We start from the raw sequence: 25,664 nt of genomic DNA, 5'->3' as shown, positions 1-25,664 counted from the left end.
TCGACCAAGACAAAATACGGCAGATACGGGCGCTTGTATGCGTCCAATCTTGTCATCGTCCACGACTGTTTAACGCCACGTTTTCATTTTTCTTGTTAAACTAGCTGGCGGTCGCGGTGCACCGGTTCACCACGAAGGCAACGTTTTCAAAGGCACGCTCAAAAAACTTTCGAAACTCTTCAAACAACTTATTTTTTGAAATAATGGTAAAATTAATAAAATCACGGTCTCTAATGAGTTACCCCCCAAATAATAACATTGTTCGTAACTACAACCTTGGCCTGCGGAATAGCAGGCACAACCGATCCGGCTAAAATACGCCTTACTTCTTTTTTGTTAGTTTTAAAACAGCCTGCTTTTATTTTCCACTTATATAATTGAACACTATTCTTCGCGTTTTTGTGGCACTTTGTTTAAATTTGCGGTCACTAAAACGTTTCAATCCAAGCCAATGATGAAACTAAGGCGAGCGCGATGTATAATGGCGGCCCATGACGACACAGACGACCTTGATGTGAGCCGCATAGACCCTAGCGCCAGATTCCTCTCTAGTGTATACTGTAAGAAACTCTATGGGTTATGGGTACGGGTCAAGCGGATCTCTTATCTTATTTGATTCTGCGTCGCGCCGCGTTATACATCGCTTGGTGCTTCAATAGTTTCTCTGTACGGGCATTATCAAAGGCCATGGCCGGATGGAATCTCTGACAGAGCAGGGGGCAATGCCGGCAAGTAATCACGAGCCCATGAGGAACGTATACGGTGACACTGCACTGTCAGACGCTACGGTCAGAAGCTACGGTATACACACGCTACGGTATACACCCTGCCAATCCGGCAGGGTGTATACTCGCTAAACGACGACCCATAGGCCACTCCATACTGAACAGTACGGCATACGGGTGCATCACATTTACTATTAAGGCTGCCAGCAGTGCGGGCTGGGTCTTCGATAAAAGAGTGGCAATTTCTCTACCGGGGGCCCTAATCTCGACTGCACAAATCCCGGGGAACTGGGCAATTTTCCGGAAGTCTTTTCTGATTGGCTTTCAATTTTGGTCACGAGCTTCCGGTTGACAAAGCGGTTGCGTATGCTTTCGTCATTTTGACGTTTCAGGACGTTTACTGTCAGCAGTTCTAAAGTTAACCTTATTTCTCCCTATAGGTGAAGTGCACAATTCTTGGCCGGCATTGAAAAACTAGACTAAATGCACCGGACATGACAACGTAAGCCTGTCTTTGCTATTCAACAACAATACTGCTTGTAATACACGTCCTCTCTGCGATTGGCTGAAAAGGCGTGATGTAATTAAACCAGTTGGCGGGAACGACAGGTCACGCATTGGCAACTTCAGCCTGCGTAAAACTGACGTGATGTTACGTAACAGCTTGAAAATGGCGGCTGCTTTTGCCGCGAAACAGGGCGAAAAATTTCCCCTACCTTCGGCGCCGTGAAATGTCCACGAATTTGCAGCAGGCGCAGTTTCGCATGCACGTGGTTTAAAGCAAGTTTTCTACCGAAACAAATTGTAGTTTCAACTGTTTCCAAGTCAGCCATCACGGAGCATACAAATAACGTGCTGTGTTTTGCTTTCATGTTTGGCAATAAAATAAAAATTATTTGTTTGGCGTAACCGCAACATAAGAGGGCAGTACAAGCCTCCCCATGACTAAGAGAACCCAATGCATGGCATTTGTCCACACTCGTCCTAGTAAGCTGCCGGGTCACATGATCGAATTCAAGAGAAAAATAACAGACTCTTTTGTTCATTACAGCGCTGATTGAAGTCGAGCTTGACGAATGAGTGAATCGGTGACATCGGTGCGCTCCGCGGTTATCAGGCGTAGCGCTTCGCTGCTCTTATGTGTCATACAAGCGATGGTCGCGGCCGTCTTTTTCTGTAATCACGCCATAAACTTGTAACATAGCAGCCGACGATGGCGTGGCGGCGGTGGCGGCCGGGAAGGTGATAACGCAACAAAGCTTGCATTGAAGGAGAGAGCCCAGCTATGTTAATAAAAGCGATTGAAAGAAATAAATAGATACGGTAAAAAAATTGTGTGATGTTCTTTAGCTCGACATCCGCCTTTCGCTCGCTTTTGGATCAGCGTTACTCGATCGCCTTGTGGTGTTGACGCCAATTTTGACCTGCAAAAATACGTTTCTCTTGTCAGTCTCAGCTACTGTCTTAATTTTTATAGTACATGCCAAGTGTTTTTGTATGTTTTATGCACAATATTTGATACTTTGGTTGTGATATTTATGAGTGAAGCGTCAAATTACACTGCATGTCGCCAAAGCTATACGTGCATAACGTCACTGATTGCTTACATTGTGCTGACGAAAAAAACGTGGCTGATTTCCTGGGAATTTGTGCAGTCGAGAATAGGGCCCCGGTTATCACACCCACTACCTGGTGTGGCTTGAAAACGATGGAGCTACACTACAGTGTCGCTTCACAAGACAAGGCGTGACGAAAAATGGCCTTAAAGGGTGTGCAGGTGCCCCAAAAAGTAAACGGAGTACGGGTTGAAGTTTTTAGGAGATTTCTCCGCCATGTGCCTAGCCATCGACCTCTAAGTGACTGTCCAAGAAAGTAATTCTAGAATAAAATCGGGCCGTACATATTCTATTTATGCTGGCAGCCGCATAAAATAGAAATTATTCTAATTTCACGAAGCCCTGGGGCGGTATTCTCGAGTTTTGTCCCTTTTGCGTCCCTTTCAAAAGTGTCCCTTTTGCCCAGCCCTGATTGGCTAAAAGCAAACAACCGGAAGTGACGTGACACAAGCGCAACAAACCTACTGTTAACGCCCACTGCGTAACCGGAAGTACGTCACGATGAAAGGGACTCAAAAGGGACGTTTTCAAAAGGGGCAGTTACGAGAATACCACCCTTGCTCTGTTTACTTTTTGAGGCACCTGTACTTGCTTTTCCTTGCCTCTGCAATGCGATTACCACTCTCGGCGAATCAGCAAATTTCACCTTTTTATTTTGCGGTATATATATATATATATATATATATATATATATATATATATATATATATATATATATATATATATATATATATATATATATAGTAAGGAAATGAGGGGCTCGTTAAATATAAATATATATATATATATATATAAATATATATATATATATATATATATATATATATATATATATATATATATATATATATATATATATATATATATATATATATATATATATATATATATATATATGGTTTGGAAATGAGGGGCTCGTTAGGAAATACAGAAAGAAATGCCGGCAGTCTACAACGCCAAAGAAGGCATAGGGGAATGGTTAGACGATCTTTTACCGTTAGTGAAGTTACATTATTTTATTTTATTATTAATTACGTGAGAAAGAAAGAAAGAAAAACACGCGCCCAGAGTGGGGACCGAACCCACGCCTTTCGATTAGATCTCGAATGCCTTACCAATTCGGCTATCTGGGCGACTGTGTTCTCCTTCGCTTTCTTGGGTATTTATATTTACTGCAACTGTATCTGACGCTTGAGGGTGGTAGCCAGCGCCACTCAGACTACACGGGGAGAAGGGGACCTTCTTTTTAACCCCCGGGGCGTGACGCGAACGTCTACAGCCTGTCATAAGCGGGTAACTGGTGGGAAACCCTCTTATGCTACCTTGGCATCAAGGCTGCCAGAACCGAGGCCCTCGCTAAGCTTTCGCAAGATAATAGGGTTTGGAAATGAGGGGCTCGTTAGGAAATACAGAAAGAAATGCCGGCAGTCTACAACGCCAAAGAAGGCATAGAGGAATGGTTAGACGATCTTTTACCGTTATTGAAGTTATAGCATTAAATATATTATATCATTAAATATATATATATATATATATATATATATATATATATATATATATATATATATATATATATATATATATATATATATATATATATATATATATATATTTGTGTGTGTGTGTGTGGTGGTGTCTTACGTCACGGCAGGAAATTTAAAGGGACCCTGCAACAATTTTCTTAGGTGTTTTCGAAACCTTGCATGCTTGCAGAACGTAGTCAACAAACACGCTCAGCACTTAGATTAGGGGGTGGCAAAGTACTTCAGCCAAGAATTGCGACTCTATGCCGATCAGATAACTTAGAAACTTCCTCAAAAAAGTTTTCTTTCTTTTCCGGTCCTGGCGTCCTTCAAGCGCTCAAATTACGTCATTACAACGATGTAGCGGCTATTGGCCGGCCTTCCTTCAGTTGCAGCAATGAACGCATTCGATTGCCACTTTAAAAAGAAAGCCACAAAAGCAAAGCAGAAACGGAAGGCGTATCTGCTGTGACGAGCAAATTACGCAGTGCCGCCAGTGCCGCTGCGTGTTGGCGATACCTACAGCTTTCGCAGTGCTTCCAGACGCGAAGGAAAGAGTGAACGGTATATAGGAAGTGTTGCAGAGTCCCTTTAACAGCCAGCGAAGGAAAATATCAACAAATTTATTGGCGGGAATCGAACACGCGTCCCTTGCATTGGAAACGGGAGCCACCCGCGGTAAGGGACTGGCAGACGCTCGCAGGAATGACGGGCGCTCGTGCTGAGCGTGATTGCGCGGTAGATTACGCCAGGTGGTGCCGGTAGTAGTACCGCGTACCATTGAGTGCACAGAGGCAGTGGTGACCCGGTCGCGTGATTTGCGCATGTATGTGGGCTTATAATTCGGTTAGCATTATTGGCCAACCTATCGCGCTTGGCTGTCTACCCCTTTTTAGCCGTTCACGCCGAGCCATCTCCGTGTGAAGCCTCGCTGAAAGTAGACAAGAGTGGCGAGGATGGTGTTGGGAGTGGAGAGGGGCGGGGTAGTATACGAAGGGGGAACCGGGGCAACACAAATGTGTCACTCGACTGGAGTCGCGCTGCTAGCGCAGACCGCACAGCATATGCATCGGAATTGTCGCCCCAAGCTCACCCTCCATGGAAATGCCGCCATGTGCTAAGTGCAACCGCGCAATATCTCTCATGTTGGGCTAGCAGTTTTTCTTTGCCTCCCCCTCCAATTCCCCAGTTGACCTCCACTGGTCAGGTAGAAGTAACGTCGTCCACTGCATGCCTACCTACATCAACACAATGCTAATCGAGTGATCGTCCTGTCCATTGTATTTTGTATAATTTCTGAGCTCTTCCTTTAAAAAAAAGTTAATTGAAGTTACCTTGTCAACCATCCCATCAGGAATGCTTCTGCCTCGTTTTTTCCTTGATTTAAAACCTGATAGGCCGTATCCGATATCCGCTTTCTTCGCCATTGAAACAAACCGGTATTTCCTCAGAGCCTTTGTTGTCATGACGTTACCCTGGGTGACTTTTTTTGTGGGTATCGGTGGCTTGATTCGCAATAATCGTAGCTCTTGACATCTCTAAAAGGGCGCCGATGCTGCGGTAAATTGAATTTTACGACCGGAGGCAACGATGAGCACGGGCTCGTTCGCACAAACAATTGAGTCCCAAACCACCACGATGTGCAAAATGGCGCTTTCAAGCTGCTAACATCAGCATAACGTTCCTATGCAGGGTTAAGAACATGGCATTAGCGTTGCGGCCGTCGGAATAACTTTGTTCTGGTATAGAGCAAAAACTGTGCGGGTCTTTAAAGGTCTGCAAAAGGTCTGAGGAAGAGACCGCAGGTCGTTTTCGTTAAGTTCCTGAGACGGGGACACTTGCCATGAGAGAGGTCTTCGTTGCGGGAGTTCGGCGACTGGAAAGGAAATCTTGCCTAGAATCACGAAAGTTTTTCCCCGCCCGTGAAATTCAAGACATGAGAACATCGTGGCCACATATTACAGCGAAAATGCGTTAGGATCCTCCCGCATATTCTTGCGGGTCCTTTTTGCGATGTCACTGTGATTCGCAACGTTCAGTGACGTCACTTCATAACATAGGTGTCGAAACCTGCGGTAAAAATTATAACAAATTACGTGATACAATGCCAACCGGGTAAGCACGGGCTGTTAATTCGCTGATGGGTAACGTAAAGCTGGGACTCTTGAGCAACGTGGGCACGGACTGACGACTCAGATGACAGAAACTCCGTTGTGGAAAGGACAAACCAGCGTTAATTCGTTAGGAACAAACATTCATCGCAAATACAAACTCAATGTCGTCAAAAACCCGCAATCATCGAACAAAACTATACGCTAACGGGAGCCCAATGCGCGCAAGTACTGGTTGGGTTGTGTGACGCCGTATAAGAGAAGCACTGGAGAAATTTGAGCAAACACATTTGGTTGCTTTGTGGCAATGCCCCAGCGCACGCGTGCCACATTGCACAAGACGCTGTATGAAAACTTGGGTTGGAAGTCATCAGCCGCCCTGCGCGAAAAGGTGGCAATATTAGGAAAGACAGAACAGAAAAGCAATACACACCCTGTTTCGATAACACAGATATTTTATATTCCCACAAGAAACAAGTGCCAAGATAGTTAGTAGAAGCCTTCCACATTACTTCTCACAAAGATGACTGTGTGAGTAACCCATCGCTGTCTTACTAGATAAAAAGATTAACCTGCTAGCACCGCACGTGTAACGTGTATTCGGAATCCCCGTGCGCATGTTTGCCCCCAAAAAGTCATGTGACATAGCCTATATATGTGTGTGTTTTCTGATAATAAATTTACTTGAAACCTGCGTTGTGTGTGTTCTCTTCCCTGGTCCAGTTTTTTGTGCGCAGTTCCAGTCATGAATACGACTCACTGGCAGAATCTGAAAGCAGGTTGAACTTGTGGTGACTGCGTGTGTGCGGTGCCGTTAGGGCTATGCGGCGCCATTAGGGTTACTAGCCAAATGCTGCCGACGGGGCCGCGACCTTTTACAGCAAGGGTGAGCCGGGTGCACGTGCCCTTGCGCGCTCCGGTGATCGTCGGCATGCCGTTAGCGTCCTGCTTCCCAAAATGGCACCCTCATACCCCCTGGAGACCCTTCTCTGCGAATCAAAACATACTAGTTTCCTCTGGCGCATTCCTGCTATGGTCTGGGACCGGGCGGGTTGCAACTCATATGTTCGAAAAAAACAGCTCAAAAAACGGGGACGAGGAGAAGAAACAAACAACGCGAGCTTTGTTTCTCCTCCCGTCCCCCTTATTCGCGATGTTTTTGCCACAATAGTCATAAACCAACTAGCCCAAAATGGTACCTTGCCCCAGGAACTGATGTGTTCTGCGATCCCGAGACGAGGCGAGCTCCCCGGTATGAGACGGGAGGATTTGTGGCCACAAACAGCTTTCGCGAGGTTGTGAAGACGTCGTTTCCCACCAAGCCCGCGACAGCGTGGTTTATTGATTTAGCCTGCCTCCTAGCGTATCATCGGCTCCTCCCGATGAATTCGGTTGAACCCCCAGCGGCAACACAATGGAGTGTATTGCGGCTGTGGCTCGGGCTCTGGCTTGCTAGCCGGGTAATGCTGCAGCCTCTCTGTAATCGCAAAGCACCACAAACTTCAAGATTCACATTTATTTTGAGTTAGATTTGGTATGTGACACTTTGTGTGTGTACGCACACTAAACTTTTTTACACCCTTTTTGGCCGAAAAGGGTGTTAAAAATCTTGTCCCATGGCTAACACCCTTAAAAGGTGTTTTGGCAAAAAAGGGTGTATGGATGAAAAAAGGGTGTTGAGCTCAACACCTTTAAAAAAGGGTGTTGAGGATGCTCAACACCCTAAAAAAAGGGTGTTGAGTCTCACACCACCTTTTTTTTGAGGTGATGGCATGCGCAGAGACAATGTCAAACGGCGGAGCGCGCAGCATTCAACACAAACAGCCAATACGTACAAGTTACAGTTAGAACACGGGATGCAGGCGGTACAGGGAGTGCATACTTACGCAATATACGTGCTGTTCTTGCTTTTATACCCAGCAGAGGAAAGCCTCCAGATGCAGTCGGTGGGCTTGTCGCAAAAAACTGATATTTGAGCGCTAATTTTGGAAGTATGGATTTTACTACGAGAATATACAAATCAACACGCGGATTTGCAAAAACGTTTTAATTACGCGGTAGTTTTTCTGATCCGTAACTTATAGAATTTTATTAAATACCATACAAATCTTCCCTGCCACCTCAACACCCTTCAAAAAGGGTGTTCATTATTTCAACACCCTTTGTCCCAGAAGGGTGTAAAGCTACAAATTAGGGTGTTCGAAACTAAGAAAAAGGGCGTAAGGAAAAAAAGGGTGTAAGAAAAGACCGATAACGAAGAAAAAAGGTGGAGAGACCTCCAATTTTGGAGGCATTTTGTACTTGTTTACACGGGTGGACTGAACATTCTCTACAAGCGGGCGGGGGGGGGGGGTTGTACCTCACGATGTTTACAGCAATATGAATTGGCATAATTTATTACCAGTGAAGCTCGTTAAGCTTCAGGAGGTAGTTTCGGTGACATTGGCAAAAAAATACAGAGAAAAAGAACTGGGGCACCTGTAAAAGGTGCACCACCGCAGATAGGGTATTATAACAGTGAAGTCGGCTTTCGAGCTTGTTAGAGTGTGAGCACAAGGGGCGTATGCGTATCCGCACCTCTTACTGTACCATTTCAAAGGTACTAGTCTTTTTTTGTATTCTAAAAGGGAAAAAAATTCGCGCAGCTTGCAATAGTGGTGCAAGGCTGGAGAAACAGCAACGGCCGACCTACCTTCTTTCCCTCTTGGATTTCCTGGAAATGGGGAGGGGGAGGAAGGGGGGCACACTGGAACAGCCTTGTAAAATCCGGTTAAATTTGGCCTCATCCCTGAGCGGCCATCCTGCCTTAGCAAGAACATTGTAAAGCTTAGCAAACATAACAAAACTTAGCAACACCGGATGAAACTAGGTCGACCCCCAGCTCCGTTGTTTTTTTTTTTTTTTTTTGCAACTGAACACCTATTTCACACCGTTTCAACAACCTACAGAAAGCCAAGCGTGTTGCAGTTGGTAAACATCATTTTCTCCCCACGACTACAGGCTTCTCAATTTTGAAGGTTCAAATTGGTCTTTCACGTGCCAAAGCTAAACTTGGGGCATGTGGTGCACCGAATAAGGAAACGAGCGATCATTGCATAAGAGCAATTTTTTTTTTTGCGTTTGGAAATTTCTTGCGAGTAGAGGAGTATATGAGGGATGTCTTCTTCTTTACAGTGCTATTATGCATCCGAACATGGCCTTATTCAATGAATAGCTGAACACCTTTTCCACACCCTTTCAACACCCTAAGAAAAAGCAAGGGTGTTGAAGTTGATCAACACCCTTTCTTTCAAACAAAAAGGGCGTACAGCTCGGAAAAGGGTGTTGAGACTCAAGAAAAAGGGCGTAAAGGCCTCCCAACACCCTTTTTCCACTTATTCTACACCCTTTTTGGCTAAAAGGGTGTAAAAAAGTTTAGTGTGTAATAGGGGATGATCCCACAACTTGTAGAAGAAAAACCGAGACACAAGTTGGTGCACAAACAAATGCATTAACCCAACACCAGCAGACCTTAAAGGAAGAAACAAATTATCCCTGCGCATTGGCTCCCATTCAGATCCCCACACGAAGGTAGCAAACACTCTGTGTAGAGCCTGAACTTTCGCCCTCGCACAGTGTAGTACCTGAAGCACATAAGCAAGCTTTGTTCCTAAGAAGACATTGAAGACTTGCGCACGGGCAAATACAGAAAGTTCCGCCTCATCGATGCCAGCGAGGCGCGCTTGAGATGCGTGAGTGCTGAAGACCAGTGTGGCCCTGAGTTCCTTATTTGGCGCAAAGGCACGCCAAGGTATTCAAGCGGCGTATCGTCCCAACTAATACCCGCAAATTTGGAAGGTGTGGTTCCCCACAGACCAAACCAAAACCCCTCCACCATGAAGCAATGGAACACACCGGACTTTTCGAATCACCGTCTCTATGTTCAAAACCCCCTTCTTCAGCGCCGTCTTCCGTATGGGTTGTCTCGACCCCAGTCGACTTTACTTTGTAGGCTGTGGTTGGGAGTGGCCTTCACGAAAGCCTACACTCTAAAAAAAAGAGAGTCCAAAGGGAGTCGTCGCTGCAATGACTCCCTTAGACTCTACTAAGACTCTCTTTTACGCTCCACGACCCTCTTTAAAACAGGGAGGGGTCACGGGACTCTTGCACTTTGCAATGGGAGTCACGGGTCAACAGCATTTTTAGCATATATTTATTGACTGATTGAATTTCCACAGTGATACTTAGGTTTGTTGCTACCGTATTGCAAGATTTAGTGGCGCAGATACAAAAACATGAAAAGTAAGGGCACACAGGTGTGTGTCCCGTGACTTTGTCCGCTTCTGCGCAAACGGTACAAAATTTGATTTTCTAGGACTGTAAAGCATAAAAAATCTAACGCTGTTTATGGAACACACAAGGTTGAAACGCCAAGCTTTCTACGATACAAACGCAAAGTCCACAATGCAAAGTGCTGAGCTAAGGTAATGGGGTATTTATGATTTTTAGAGTGTAATTGGGTCATCTGAATGTGCTGCTTCGGTTAGCTCAGTGTTGTCATTGATTTGGACTTTGGCGGATAGGAGTGTGGACTTTTCATTTGTATCGGAGAAAGCTTCGCCTTTTTCATCCTGCTCCTCTTCGTCTTCTTATTATTCTTTTTCAATATGTGCCCTCCAAATTTGTAAAGTTGGCTTTCCTACTTCGCGTTTTATCAACGACACCACAATTTGCCCCCCCATTGTTTAAAGTTGGCTTTCCTGCACTTAGTTTATCATCATCATCACCACCGTAAGCCCTCCCATTTGATAAAGCTGGCTTTCCTGCAGTGCGTACAGCCGTAAAAGCGCCATGAGTGGGCATAGAGAGGTTCACTTTAACAATATTTTTGAATATGTCGTATCAGAAAGCAATCATCTACAATACATACCATACCTGTGGTAGCCAAATTATTTTGTTCTTACAATTGTCGGTAACTATGGGCGAATGGAAATGCTAAAGTGCGCAAAGACTAGCAAATATTTTAACATTGCATAGAAACCACATGTAACAATAACACAATATACTTAATATATACGAATTAAAGTCTTTACTGCAATGCTGTTCAATGTTGATGAAATAAGCAGAAAGTATGATTGACATTGCTTCTGTATATGATTTAAATGGGTTGTCTATTTTTTACGTTAAAAACATTGCCAACTGTGCACCGGATAACGCTCTGCGAATAGAACACGAATAAAACTATGCTTCGTAATATATATTGCTACGCAACTAAATGGCCTTCTCAGGAACCCTACAAAATAGGCGGGAGAATATCAGGACGTGTGGCGTGTACGTAACTAGCTTTTGCGCCACAATTCTGCCGCTCTACAATTCAGCCTCTCTATGCACGATGTTGCGTGCCTGCTTTCTTGCAAAGCTTCGTTGTCGTGCAACAAAGCCTACTTTACGGCAGATGTTATTCTCATTCGCGTTTTACCAATTAAGCAGTATGTTCACTGCTTCATGTGCCACTAGTAATTTTGTACATTAAGTACATATCGATGTAAGGCATCGCACTTGCGCGCGTACAGAGCTCTGGGTTCAGATCTCGTGTAAACTTACACCAAGCTGCCCGACCAAAAAGCAGAATTCAAGTGTTATTCAAATCCTTACTTGTAGTTGCTTTTATTCAATAAAAACTACTTCATATTGCGACAATCTTTTTATTTAACTGATTAATGCATGTTGCTCACAATTATTATATATTTGAACCTGTGTGCGAGCGTCGCCTCTTTTAGTGCGTTTAAAAAAGCCGCCAAGTAGTCACGTGACTGATTTGCGTTCGTTTTATAAAAACTTCTGTACATTACGTAACACGTGCATATATAAAAAGTTCCTGCCAGAACCAGATTTCTTTTGTCTAGCGTTTGCTTTAAAACTCAATAACAAGAATACAAATGCAAATATTTTAGACAACGCGAATCAATAGAATCCACTGCGAGCCAAGTAGAGTAAGCCAGTGAGTGGCGCGAAGGCAGCGGGGCGAGTTGACGCATTTTTGTCGAATTCGCGTATCAAAACCGCTGCTGGATGGAAACGGCGTGACACCGGTATGAAATTTGCTGTGCGGAATTCATTGCGCACCGCCTGAAATCGTCTACTAGAGTTCTTCAGTTCGGCAAGTCGACGGCGTGCTACGGTTGAATGCGAAGCCGGAACAAAGGCTGTGTCATCGTGTTTTTTCACGTGAGTACTGTCCCTGCTAATAATACCAAGTGAAATAGTTGTCTCGGTTAGCTTTCCGGACACATGCCGAAAAAGTTGCATATGCTGTGCTTGTTTGCTTGCTGCCTGGCGCCTCGTAAGCATTGTGAAATCTCTCCTTCGCCCCCTCCTCCCTATTTGAGACTGTTCTAAGCTATCGCGCTCGCGAGACCGGCTGCCGCCGCCGCGACCGCCCTTCCTCGCGGCTGCTCGCGGTCTGCGGGCCGCGATATGCGTCGTGAAACTGCCGTACTCCCTGTTCTGTGGCCGTACTCGCTCGCCAACGCGCCCCTACTGTAGCGTACGCGTTGACCGTGTGCTGGCGGCGTTGTCGGGAAAAAAAAGTTGGCAAGAGGTGAGGACGCAGGAAATGTAGTTAAACAGATGAGAATTTGCAATGTGCAAGGGGGAGAAAATAGTATGCAAATGCAGGACACGGAGAGAGAGTTCGGGCCGCGCGCCAGCGAGCGAGTACGGCAGTTCCACAACGCCTGACGTTGCCAAGCTTCACGAGCTAATGACGAAGCCCGTCTTTGAGTTCACGTAGAGTTCACAGGGGCACAGAATTCATATACGTGGAAATTGGAGGTGAAAGGCGGACATGTGGCCTCGCAGGGAATTAAGTCTCGGGGTGTGTGTGTGGGGAGGAGGGGTATTTTACAGCGCCTACGAGGCGCCTGTTCTAACTTGTTCATGCCGTCCGTATTCTTCAGCACACCCTCCTTTTGCCCTCGTCCATTAGCCCACGTCAAGCTTGTCTCTAGCTCTACTGTTGTGTTCGCCGTCTAACGGCTGCTTTTTGCACCGTCGGTCGCAGAAAACCATTTTACTGTTGGGCGGAGCGGTACAATTCTGTAATACACGGCGCTAGTTTGCAATGGCAGGCTATTCAAAAATGTGTCAAGTGTTCCCTTTTTATTCTGTAGTTTTCTTCTTTGACGTTTCGTGAAATAACAAACCGAACTACAAAAAAAAACAGTACATGGGGGGTGTAAATCGTTTTGAACCCTTTGGTGCAGCGTCATTTTTAACACTGGTCTGCCCGTATAGGCAAACTTGTTGGGACCGTTTAGTGTCCTTTTTATGGGGAAAAGCCATTATGAATGGCATATTGGCATGTATTGTCACGTTCGCGCGATATTTGCAGGTAAAGAAAATAGGCCCCAATGCAAAATGAATCCTTTAATATAGGCATCAAAAGAAGCCTGGAGCATGCTAAATATTCTTTTGAAGGTAGGTTGTGCTTTTTATGATCACATAGACGGACATAAGAAAACTCGTGAAAGAAATTTCACGAGTAGACGGCGCCATCTTCTCGTGAAAGCGGACGTTTTTCTTGTGCCCGTCTCTGTGATCGTAACAAGAGCAATTTTCTTTCAAAAGCTTACACCAATTAGCCCGACATAAAGCTGTGCAAAATATTACATGTCCTGATCACACACTCAGAGTGTACTTTCTGTATTTAGTGAGTCGCCTGTTTGCATCATTATTGTCTGCCAGACATGTTGTCACTTTTGGGCATTACTCCAGCGTGCAGACCAGTGTTGCACAAGTAGACATGCTTCAGCGCTCTTCCTGTCACCCTCATCTTTTGCGCAGTCTTTCAACTAGCCAGCAACCAAGTCTTCATCTTCCCTCTCGTTATATTTTGTATGTACTGTATTTCAGAGCCATAAACACATCAGCTTGTCTACATTAATTAAGGAGGAGGTGCTCAAGCAAGGAACAAGGTTCGGGTGGAGGCCGATCGCGGAACCAGAGGACTCTAAAGCTGGTGAGCTAACCAGGACTGGAGATGGGCCTGCGGATTCTGTGTACCAGAGGTTCCAGACGAGCGAGTTGGCTTGCAGACAACCGGGCTCGGTTTTACACCTGGCCGCGGTTGGTGGCCACGGCCCAGGATGGATCACCACACCTGCCACGCAGGGCGTGGTGCTGCCTGTGCTGCTTTGTCCGAGCAGTACATGCATTCGGGGGCCAATGCTCTGCTGCAACCTGGACCAACGATGACCCGCGGCACACATCGCTGAATGGGGCTTCTCGTGTTGGTGAGAGCATTTCCGTTTTTCTCTTCGCTTGAACTGGATTTCGGGGGCTGCACGTTGACCCTTGTGTCCTTGTTTGGTGCTAAGTTTCCCTTTCACCGTTCGCCATTGTAACTCATTCTGTTCCCTTTCTCCCGAGTTCCGTGTGAACGTGTCACACTCCTGCAAGGCCAAGAGAATCTTCGCATCAACAATTAATTTTTCCCGAAAGGTTAGAGTGTCAAGCACCATACACTTGGCTGTTTGGCATGGAAAGACCCAGCATTTGAAACATGTCATAACAGCAGGTAAAATCTTGCAGGGCTGCAGATTTTCATCGACATGGCTGTGTGAGGTTATGCGGGTTTGTAGTAGGTTTCAGGGGATATAAAATTTGCTTGTGCCTGCTTTGGACTGGCCCTTGAGACTTCGAATTGCTTGTGCGGTTGACGTCTGTGTAAAATTGTCATTTGTTGCAACTGCTCCTGCCCTTACTTTTTGCCTTCACCTTTGGCTCTATCAGGTATGGCTGCTCTTAATCCTCAAGTCCTGTGGATGTCCATGCTCACGGGGTACTTTGCCTTTTTGGAGGTTTGTATTACACTTGTCTCTATCTTAGTTCTTTCAGTTCAACTCGTAACCACCATTTGCTCTCCTAGAGATCGCATAAATATTGTTGATTTCAAATTAATTCCAAATAACGGTTAGCTACTGTTATTGCACAAAGGCATCTTTGGATGTTAAAATGCTGTGAAAATTGTTAAAAATTGAACCTTGGTGTCACTTCTTTTTTATTCCCAGAGAGGTTGTGTCAGTTTTGTGCTTTTTGTTTACGCACCAAAGGCTTCACATAAAAAAACAAAAGCTTCATAATACTAATGGGTCATTCCACGCGAAACGTTCTGGCCCAAAAATTGGCCACCGCCAATTCCGTTGAGAAAAGCAGGTGAAGGAATCCTGAAATACTATGAATACGTCGAAACCTTCATACAACAGCTGTAGAAACCCTAACCAGGATTTGAATATTCAGACAGATTTGATCAGTGGACAAAGCTTCCTCAAGGCAATATTACACTAAAATAATGCCGAGCACGGCAAACACTAGTTCGGAAAAGTTTTTTTTCCACCCTCCGGTTTTGTGAGCAATGTAACCAACATAAATGAAAACATGCAAACCAGTTATTCTCGATAGCACAAAGGCAAAGGAGACTGGGAGAGGGTAAAATAGGGGACAGAAGAAAAGGAGGGCTGGTCAGCCTTAAGAGCAGAAATTGACAAAGGGAGCAATAGAAGAATGGAAACTTGAAGGGAACAGTGCAACAACGCCTTCCCGGATGGCTCAAATTAGTGCGAGGGGCCAAATATGGCCTACCGTCGAAACAAAATCTAAGTAAAATTATCTGGCTAGATAGAAGTTGTTCCAGACGGAGTTCACTATGTGCGGTGCGGCTTCTGTCTTCACTTGCGGCAACTTTTGCTATGTATATTGCACATCTGATATGTTTAATCATTTTTGTGGGCCACAACACAGGAAGAAGCAGTTTTCCTCCCTTCATTGACCAGGGCAGTGGTCTGATGTGAAGTGAAGTTTAGAAGCGAACACATGCCCAGAAAATGCTAGGAAAACACCTAAGAGGACGTGGTGGGGAAGCGCCACTCTAATGTAGCAGGGCCGGCAGAAGACTCTTGTCTGTCGACATTTTTTAGTGCTAGCCCATATTGCGTCTCTCATGCCAAAGCCTCAGTGAGAAATTTGAAAATATTCTGTGTTGCTTGCGTATTTCTGACTAATGTATTTCCGGCTTGGAAGGGAGCCGAGTGAGTACTGAAAAGCTAGTTCTTTCAAACTAAACAAAGCTGTATTCAGTCTTTATGGACCCTTTACTGCATGTGTTATTGCTTGCTTGCTGCAGAAACAGTGCTGACGTCATCTGTGTGTTTACAGCAATTCCGCGTTTTTCACAAACTTGTAATCCAGTTCCACTTCTAATACTGCTAAATGAAAGTAGGGCGGAAGTAGAGACCCTGATAATAAAGCAATTGTTAATACACCGTGAAAATATGAGGAACGTAGCAATTACCACATTGCATTTGTTAAGCTGGAGCCCTGTGGATATTTTTCCTTATGGCCTCCTCTATACTCTTTTGTTGGTCCCCCACATCTTATTAATTTCCATGTCAGTGATATGTATTTTTTTTTATCATTAGATGCAAGAGGGGTGGATACACTGTCCTGCGGCCTGTTTTGCTGAATGAAAGTGGTGTCGAAGCCTTCAGAGAAGCACTGGTAAGTACAGCAGTAATTACTTTTAATGAAATCACTTCGGAGGAGCTTTGGAAAAACTGAGTGTTGCTTCTTTGTGTGGTTTTAGAATTTTTAGAAAAACGGTTGTGTCAGGGAAATTGCTTAAATTTCTTGGAATCGTTCCCAGTCTTCAAAAATCATCTATCGATTTCTCTATAATCTCGCTCCGAATAATCTTCCAAAAAAAAACCCAAGAAGCAGACAAAAAAGGCATATTGTGAGCTACTAGCTACCAACCTTCAAAACAACTACCTGGTCTGATAACCACGCCACCACTGTGACACCGTGACACACCTCCTAAATTTCCCATACGGACCCTGGCATCAATGAATATCTTGATGTGTGGGTGGGTTTTGTATTTTTAAGCTATTTTGGCAGTGATAACGCTCGTTTCTCACGAAATGGTCTTCCAGATCGGCCTAGTCATGCTAATACTACAAGCAATTAGGTTAAAGCTCCCATATTCAACTCATAAAAAGCTCTCACACAGTTGCAATTTCAACAACTTCAGCCAACGTAGTCATGAATAAAATGAGCCACTAGAAAAACAGTTGTCTTTAGTAACAGTTTTCTAAGAAAAATAGCTTGGTTGAATTTGTCTCATGACAGCTGATTAAAGCTAGAGTTTAGAGGTAATTCTTTTTCTGTGAACGAAGCGATGCTTCCTACTACTAAAACCTGTCCCGAACATCAAAACGCTCGAGACGGCCCGAAAATCCAGAAGCTGCCGTATGCATTGCGATGCTCGCTAAGTACACTACTTCTGGCGTTCACGCTGATATCTGCTAAGAATAGACTTCGGAATATGGCACGCAGACAGGGCGGTAACTTTCTTTTTATCGCAGAAAGTCTACCAATTTTTGGGGTCTAACAAAACATTTTTGTGTAAACATATTGATTAGGCACATTCTGCATCAGCTCAAAATGCAGATTATTCGATGCCCTTTCCCACAAGAGCAGATTCGCAAATTAACAAAATCAGTTTTTGGCCAAACGTTGCAAATATGGATAAGTTGTGTATATCAGTTCGCAAATAGTTTAAAAAGTTTGGAGTATAATTTTTGCCAAACATAAAAAACACATCTTGGAAAAAAGTTTAGTTGCCCAGTACAATTTGTCAGATATGAAAAACATGTTACCATGTGTGGTGCCCTCGTTCTGCAGTGAAGCCCTACCTCTGTTTCAAAATATGCAATTTCGGATAGTTTACTGAAAAAAATCGGGTGGTTTGGCATTATTAGAGGCACTATTTGTCCCCACATGATGTAGAAACATCTTGTCAATGGTTGACATCGCATTAATGGTAAGGTAAAAATTCGGGATAGGACAAAAACTGCTTGGGGCTGAAAACAAAACTAGTTCACTGTCAGTTTACTATCATGCACCTGTTGAAGCTTTCACTTGCTGGTTGTTATAATCTTCTGGCTCACTTTTCTAACCCTGCTTTCAGGAATGAGGTGCGATGCACTGGAGCAGTGCCCAGCTAGCTATCCCCGAGTAACTGTTGCGTGACAAATGAAAAAGGCGTTCAGCTCTATGAGCCTACTGCATTGCACCTCCACCTAACATTTTAGAAAACAAACAATACCAAACTTGTGGCAGACTGTCAGAATATGTAGTTCTACTGAGGAGCAACTCTAGACCTCCGAAAATATCCTCGTACAGAATCAAAACTGAAGCCAATTTTAAGCTCTCTCCTTGCCTTAACTGATATCCGATGACTTGAGGTTATCAATTGACTTTCAACTGGAACTCTTATTGCACACGTAAGGCATGGGTGAAGTGAAATCACAAACGGCATGCTTTTTTTGAGGAAAAGTGGTGGGCAACGAAGGCGTTAAGGCAAATCGGGTTGAAGTTCTCTGTATAGTAGTGCCAAATATAAATTGCGCAATGCAGAAATGAAAGAAATGACAGGAAAAGGGCTGAAAATGCTAAGTGCACTTGTCAGACATGCGGAGACATCCACGAATACTTTGACTGAAAAAAAGCTACCCGTCCTCTAAACCAAAGCTCACTACAGTTGAACCTCGATATAACGAACCTCGATTTAACGAAATTCGCGATATAACGAATTTTTTCAAGTTTTCTAACAAAATTTTGCTAAATGCATGTATTTTTGTCTCGATTTTACGAAGTAATTTTGTGCGGCGCTTTCGATTTAACGAAGTCACGGCAAGAAAGGAAGAACGAAATTCCGGTCGAGGCACGTTTTATTTTGCCTCTCAGGCCCTACATTGAAAAAATTCAGAACTCAAATTGACTCTTGAAGGCTAAAATGAAAGAAAAGCGGTGAAATCTACGGTGAACAACAATTAAAAGCGAAGAACGAAGCTGCACAAACCGCTAGCGGTCATAGACGGTTTAATAGTGCACCCACTATTTTGACGTCTCCATCGTTGTCTACGCCAGCGCCCTCTATGCTTAGGCTACCGAAGCCTACTTCAAGCTTTTGTTTTCTACGCGTCATTGCTCACGGTGCTGCTGCGCTAGGTTGTGCTCGCTGATAACCAAATTAATATTTTGTTCGTGCATCGTTACGTGAGTCTTGTAAGCAGCATGAGCACTCCAAGAGAAAGAAAAGTGTTCCGAACAAGAGCCTGAGGAAGCTCGGTGAAACTGACAGCCACCGAAGTGTGATGGATGCCATCGATGTTCTGCGGAGGCACGCAGGTGCACACGAATGTTTAAGACCTTGTTAGCGCTGTCAGCATACGAGCGTCACGTAAAGCCCGCCCTGGTCAAGAAACGCCAAGCACTGCTTACGGACTTCTTCACTACGGCTTGAACATCGAGTGCTGGTGGCAATAAATTGCTCTCTTTGAACGTGGTCATCTTCGTTTCACCAGCGTTCATTAGACAGCTGCGGTGCGGAGAAATCAGTTTCGTAAGGGCTCAGTGGGCATAAAAGTAATTGCTTAATCGAATTTGGCCGGAAGATTTTTAATGTAAGCTTTCCGGATCACGTAAGCGCTGCTCCACACAGTGAAGCGGTCCGCGTGTACTCCGCTCAACTCGCAATCATGGTTTTATCTCGAGTGTTGTGGTTGAATCACGCGCCCATACTGCGGAGCCCTTGTACATGAAAAAAGTCTTTCGAAAGTTTCATAGCAGCCTTCCGCTATTGGCCCGCCGCGCCTAAGCCTACCACTGAATGGACGAAAAGAGGCGTAACTTCGAACGAGCACCTCGGCGGGGTGAAGTTCACGGGACATGGACGCGGGTTCAATTGACTAACAGCGGCATTTAGTAGTGACCGAAATGAAAAAAGAAAAAGTGGAAACCTAGTCTGCTATCATATTTAATGAGGCGTTGCGGAAAAAGCACCGGTTTTACGATGACACATGAACTACCGTCGGCTATCCGAATTCCATTGCCCAAGTGTTGAAACTCTTAATTCACACAATTTTCGCGGCCAGTTTTAGTACAAATTTCGCTTTAATTGGAGAGGTAACTACATAGCAGTTGTTGCCTGGCGAGGGCCAAAGTGTTAAAACCCCAATAACTGGTTAAATGAACTGTAAAATCGAAACCTCGATTTTACGAAATTCTCGATTTAACGAAATTTGCGGCCCCAAGTACGACTTCGTTATATCGAGGTTTAACTGTAGTGCATACCTGGTGTCATTTTCTGGTAGTTCTCACCTTTAAACGCAGTCGGATTGCAAAGCTGACGACATCATTTGATACTTGACTTCTGTGAGCCATTTGATCAAAAAATCTAATGGTAATGCAGCGTAACCACAAGTGACATCCTTTTTTGTATAGCGCAGCAGCCATGGCACCTATCGAAACAACACATGCTGCTCAACCCTCAAAAACACCGTCAGAAATTTCAGTGTAGCCAGAGCAGGAAAATTAGAACTGATTCTAAAACTGCAGTGCCTAGACTAACCAGTGGGATGCGTTAGTTGCAAGAGAAATGACAACATGGATATCAGGAATATACAGCATTGATGATCAGTGATCGGTGCTTTATATTGCCGATTTTGTGATGTTGTAGTTGTTTCTCATGTACCACGGTGGTTAGTCTAGACACTACACGTTTAGGCAACCTTGAGATTTTCGGCAGTTTTTTGCAAGGTGAGGTGTGTATGTTTTCTCAGAAGGGAGCGTTGCTGCTGCGCTTGATAAAAAAGCATGCGACTTGTGGTCATGCTGCATTACCATGGAATTTTCTTGACCAAAAGTCTTCCAGCAAGCCAAATACCAAATCATTTTGCCAGTTTTGCAGTCCGATGGCAGTGACAGATGATAATTACCTGGAAATGACACCAGCTTTCCACTACTGAGCTTTGGTTCAAAGAAAGGGTCGTTTTATTTTGTGAAAGCTTATTTCTGAAGGTTCCCCGCATGTGTATCAAGTGGACCTGGCATTTTGATCCACTTTCCAGCAGTTTTCATTCTGATTGATTGATTGTAGGGTTTAACGCGCCGACGCAACGCAGGCGATGAGGCGCGCCGTAGTGGAGGGCTCCGGATTAATTTTGACCACCTTGGGGATCTTTAACGTGCGCCGAAATCTCGTACACACGGGCGTTTTTGCTTTTCGCCTCCATCAGAAAAGCGGCCGCCGCGGCCGCGAATCGAGCAGTTTTCATTCTGTTTGTGTGTTGCAAACCTAATATTTCGTGCTACTACGCAGTTACCCAACTTCAAGCCGATTTGCCATAGCACCCCCGTCGCCCTCTACTATTCCTCGAAAAAAGAACGTCTTTTGTGATATCGCTTCACTCATGCCCTACTTTTGCGATAACAGCTCCAGCTGAAACTCAAAAAATAACACCAAGTCATCGGATATCAGCTCAGACAAGTAGAGATTTCCAATCAGCCTTGAACACTGCCAGCTGTTCACTGGCCAGTTTTGTTAGTACGAGGCTATTTTTGGAGGTCTAGTGTTGCTTCTTACTGCGACTGTCTATTCTGGCAGTCTCCAAAAGGTTTGATATGGTGCCTTTTTGAAAATGTTAGGCAGCACTCTTTTCGCCGTGCGAAAGCTTGCTGGGCACAATTCTAGTGCATCGCAAGTTATTCCTTCAAGCAGGGCTACCATAGCGAGTCAGAAGATGACAATAAACCGCAAGTGGAAGTTATGGTAGATAAGTGATGATCAGAATGTCAACAAAAATGCACCACTGAGATTGGTTTTAAATTCCAAGTGGATTTTTTGGCATCTCTTGCTTGCCGTGAATCTGGTGCTTGCTGTAGTCCTTAATAAGATGTTTTTACATCACGTGGGGACTAAGTTGGGCCCCTAATAATATCAAACCATTTCAGAGAACCATCCAAAATTGTGTATTTTGGAATGAATGTTCGGCTTCACCACGAGACGCGGGCACCATGCGTGCAAGCACCACGTGGGCACCACGGGGACAAATTAATTTTCACTAGTGAATTTTTTCTTGGACAGGATTTTTTAATGTTAACCTTCAAAATGCGTATTCTAAATTCTTTCCACTATTGGTGGTTTGTTATACACAACTTCTTTTTTTTTTTTCATTTTTCTTTACGGTGACAAAATTTTGATTTGGTTTTTTTTTTTTTTTTGCGATCATTGTTTATGCAAACATTACACAACTGGTGCTAGCAAGGGCGTTGAGTCATCCGCATTTTTGCCACTGCACTATGTGCCTAACCAACACATTTAGCAAAAAGAAATGTTTTCTTAAGCCCTAAAAACTGGTCAATTTTCTGCGGTAACAAAAGAGTTGAAATCAACGCTGGTGTCAGCTTTACTGCATGACTCTGAATTTGTGCAGAGAAGCCCCTCTAGTGCATGAGAAGTTCGAGAACAAAAAATTGGACATCCAAAGTCAATAAATTGGGATAGGGAAACTAATTATTGTGGCATGTCCCATCAAGGCTATAGTGTCAGCTTTACTGCATCGCTCACAACTCGTGCAGAAAAGCCCATCCAGGGAATTAGAAACTTTGGAACAAGTTTTGTGCCAAATTTAATTATATGAGAAGTTAAAAAATCAGGGTACAGAAACTAAACGCGTTGACAATAATTCAAATAGACAAGTGGTTTAAAATTTTTTCTTGTGGCCACTAAAAACATGAAGAAACCGAGGCACGTAACAAGGCAGTGGTGCCCTTTGTACTGACAACTTAGGTTTCTTTTCCGTCAGTAATAAGTATGATCTAGATAACTACAACTGTAAGCATTATTTAGTGCTTCATGCTTTCACTTAAGCTAAAAACTGTTGAAGGAAAAAACGAAACGGGGTGCAGACATTGCATGCAGAGTAGAAAATATAGTCAGCGTATTGAATAACTTTAAAAAGCGTCAAAGTTAATCAGTGAAGCGTAGATAGGAAGGTTCAGGCAAATTGCTATCAAGCCTAAAAGCAAAAGAAAAGCGCAACAAGCAGCACACCCAGCGGTTTTTGCCCAGGGAATGGGGGGGGAATCTATGATGTGTCGTTCCCATCTGGAAAGTCGATGTATCCAATTTGTCCCTTGGCGTTTTGCATGTACCCACTCATTGCGAATCATGCAAGTACAAGCCTTTCTTGGGCCAAGTTTGACTTCTGCAAAGAAGCTAAAGCACTGATTTGGGAGCTTTTAGATGTTTATTACATAAAAAACAGGAGCACAGTGAACCTGTATTGCAATGAGCTTGAATATTTAGAAACTTCACTATGATTCCTTTGTTACCATTGTGCAGCCCACTATTAAAGGGTGTCATTTTAGACGATGCACTCAATAAACTTAGTTGCAAGCAAGTGCTTGTCCTATCATCTTCTTTGTCATGTGCTATGGACTCGACTTTTTAAGAACTATGTACCAACTTGCCTCATGCTTTTTACTGAACAGTTTGAGTTAGACTTTGTACCCCTCCAGTGTTTTGCAGCAGGTGTCTCAGTTCACTTACTGCTTTGTTACTCGTGCTGACTTTAAGCTTTACATAGATATTTTCATACCATCAAAAGGGGGGAGTAGCAGCCTTTTGCACTCATAAATTCTTAGTCTCCCTCCCTGGAGCTTTCAGATCCTCTTTATGGATGCAATAATTTTTGAAGCCTTTGCATTTCTGGGGTGTCCATATGTGACTTCATACATTATACATATGTTCCCTCATACAAAACATTTCATAACAAAAGCCAAATGGTGAAGCAAGGAAATGTAATGGCAAGAGGTGTGCTCCTCGCCCTCTCTTTTGTCAGGCACTGGGCAGTTAGCCTGTTGTTGATGATTTTACTGTGCTGGCTACAATTTCATTTTGCTTTTGTCTTATCGTTCAATTTCTTTTCATTGATATTTCTGGCAGGTCCGAGACAAGGCCTTGTCCGAGACGCCAGGACCCGAGGACACCTTGCAACGCTTGTGCACGGCTTGTGAAGATTTCTGGATTGACTTCATGGACTTGTGTAAGAAGTCTGCCTTAGAAAAACAGCAACAAGGAAAGAAGCCTTTAAAAATTATTGCAATTTATTTCCACACCAGTTTAACCTTGCACCAGCAGGTATGCAAAGCTGGTTAACACAAAACTTGTTTTTGTGATTTAATATCATGCCTGTTAGTCTAGCAAACCTGCGTTGTAACAAGCCATAGCAAGCAGTAAAACATGCTTAGTGTATCTATTTTTAGGCTATTTGCTGGTTATTTTGTGGTTTAAAACAGCTGTGATACCCTAAGCTGGCTTTTCATTCAAATGTGTATCACTTTCGTCTTTAATAAAATAATTTTCAAATACTTTTGGTTTGCTTTGCTATACTTGTATGAAACTGCTCATGAAGCTGCATGCATGTGGGCTAAAATTGCACTTGCACGTATACTGCAATGATTCCACCAGCAGTATTACTGACCATCTCTGGGAAGGTCACCCATACACTTCCACGACTCTGTCGCCATAAGCATCACGGGACTCTTTAAAAGGGGGCGTCCTCACAACTCTTGTTACAGGGTCGCGATGATCATCAGGCAGGGGTCCCGTGACTCTCTTTTTTCTTTCGTGGCAGTCAGTGCTGACTCTAAGGAGGTAGTCACCCATATTCTACTGTGACTACTGCGATGGGGTCCGTGTGACCCCCTTTCAATAAGAGTAGCGTGACTCTGCGAAAGGGGTCGATGAAGAGTCAAATCTGTGGCAAGTAAATACCCCCCGAAGAGGGTCACAGGGACTCCTTTTTTTCTTAGTGTGTACTCCTTCCTCATCGGGATGGCCACCAGCGCCAAATGTGACGCCTGTGGGACGGAAGAGACGATAGAGCATGTGTTGTGTCGCTGCCTCGAATACTCTTCGGAGAGGAGCGTGCTTTCCACCGCGCTCAGAAGATTGGACAATCGACCACTTACAGTGGAGACTATCCTAGGTCATCGGTCTCCACCATCGAGTTCACAGAAGGCGGCGAAAGCCCTTCTACGTTTTCTGAGCGAAATGAATTTGCAGGAAAGACTGTAGTTTCCAAAATGGGACTAGAGAGTGCGCCTCCCTACTTCTATTCCTTCCTCTTGTGGTCTCTACCTCACAATATGCACCACCCTAGAATTGCACAAGGCATGCACTCATGCACATTGCGAGGAGCCACCGCGGGTTCGAGCTATTTGAGAACGCTCACGGAACTGAGACGCCGTCGCGCCAGCTCAACGCCGCCTCTGTTGGGCAGGTGGAGTAGGGGGCGACAAAGGAATAAGCCCAGTGTAGTACATCAGAAGAAGGCGTTTATTAGCGCCAACTCCTTCAGTTACATTTCAACATCCCCGTGGGTGAAAAGGGGCGATGGGCGATCTGGCACCACGTGCAAGTGTGCGCGTCATCGGCGCGCTGAACCGGTGGGCTCAGTCAGCAATAAGGGCAAAATCTGGGGTGCTGGCCGATGGGCTCGCAATAGAAAGACACTGTCCTTCCGTTCCCAGGCACGTACCGCACGGCGCGATCGTCGAGTGTCAGGTACGGCTAATATGTGGGCGAAGGGACTGAGGATCAACCGAAGGCACGGGCCGGCAGCCGGAAGGGCTTGCGGACGTAGAGCCGGCGCAAAAGAGCTGCGGCCGGGCGGTGATGAAAATCGTTACGCACCTTCGGCTGTCCTCCTGAGCGTCTCCCCCGAACGGACCCCCGCGCAGCGCGCGCGTCCGCGTCCCGGCGAGAGTGGGGTTCGGGAATCATTCAAACGGGCCAATGAGGTG

General features: G+C 44.6%; 1 protein-coding gene and 1 long non-coding RNA gene across 2 annotated transcripts in view; one reads left to right on the top strand and one right to left on the bottom strand.

The window, feature by feature from the left end:
- The window catches only part of LOC144155162 (transmembrane protein 64), a 72,137-nt gene that overhangs the window by 17,077 nt on the left and 29,396 nt on the right, over nt 1-25,664 (bottom strand). The window lies entirely within an intron of this gene.
- LOC144155163 (uncharacterized) lies at nt 11,838-24,470 on the top strand. Its single transcript, XR_013319518.1, has 4 exons — nt 11,838-12,182; nt 13,869-14,815; nt 16,433-16,511; nt 23,803-24,470. It is a non-coding gene; the product is annotated as an uncharacterized LOC144155163 (long non-coding RNA).

The sequence above is a fragment of the Haemaphysalis longicornis genome, unplaced genomic scaffold (assembly GCF_048455015.1).
Source record: "Haemaphysalis longicornis isolate Haplotype H1 unplaced genomic scaffold, Haemaphysalis longicornis Haplotype H1 scaffold_1, whole genome shotgun sequence".
Lineage (NCBI taxonomy): Eukaryota > Metazoa > Arthropoda > Arachnida > Ixodida > Ixodidae > Haemaphysalis > Haemaphysalis longicornis.
The sequence above is the reverse complement of the archived record's forward strand: the minus strand, read 5'-3'. Positions and strand labels throughout refer to the sequence as shown.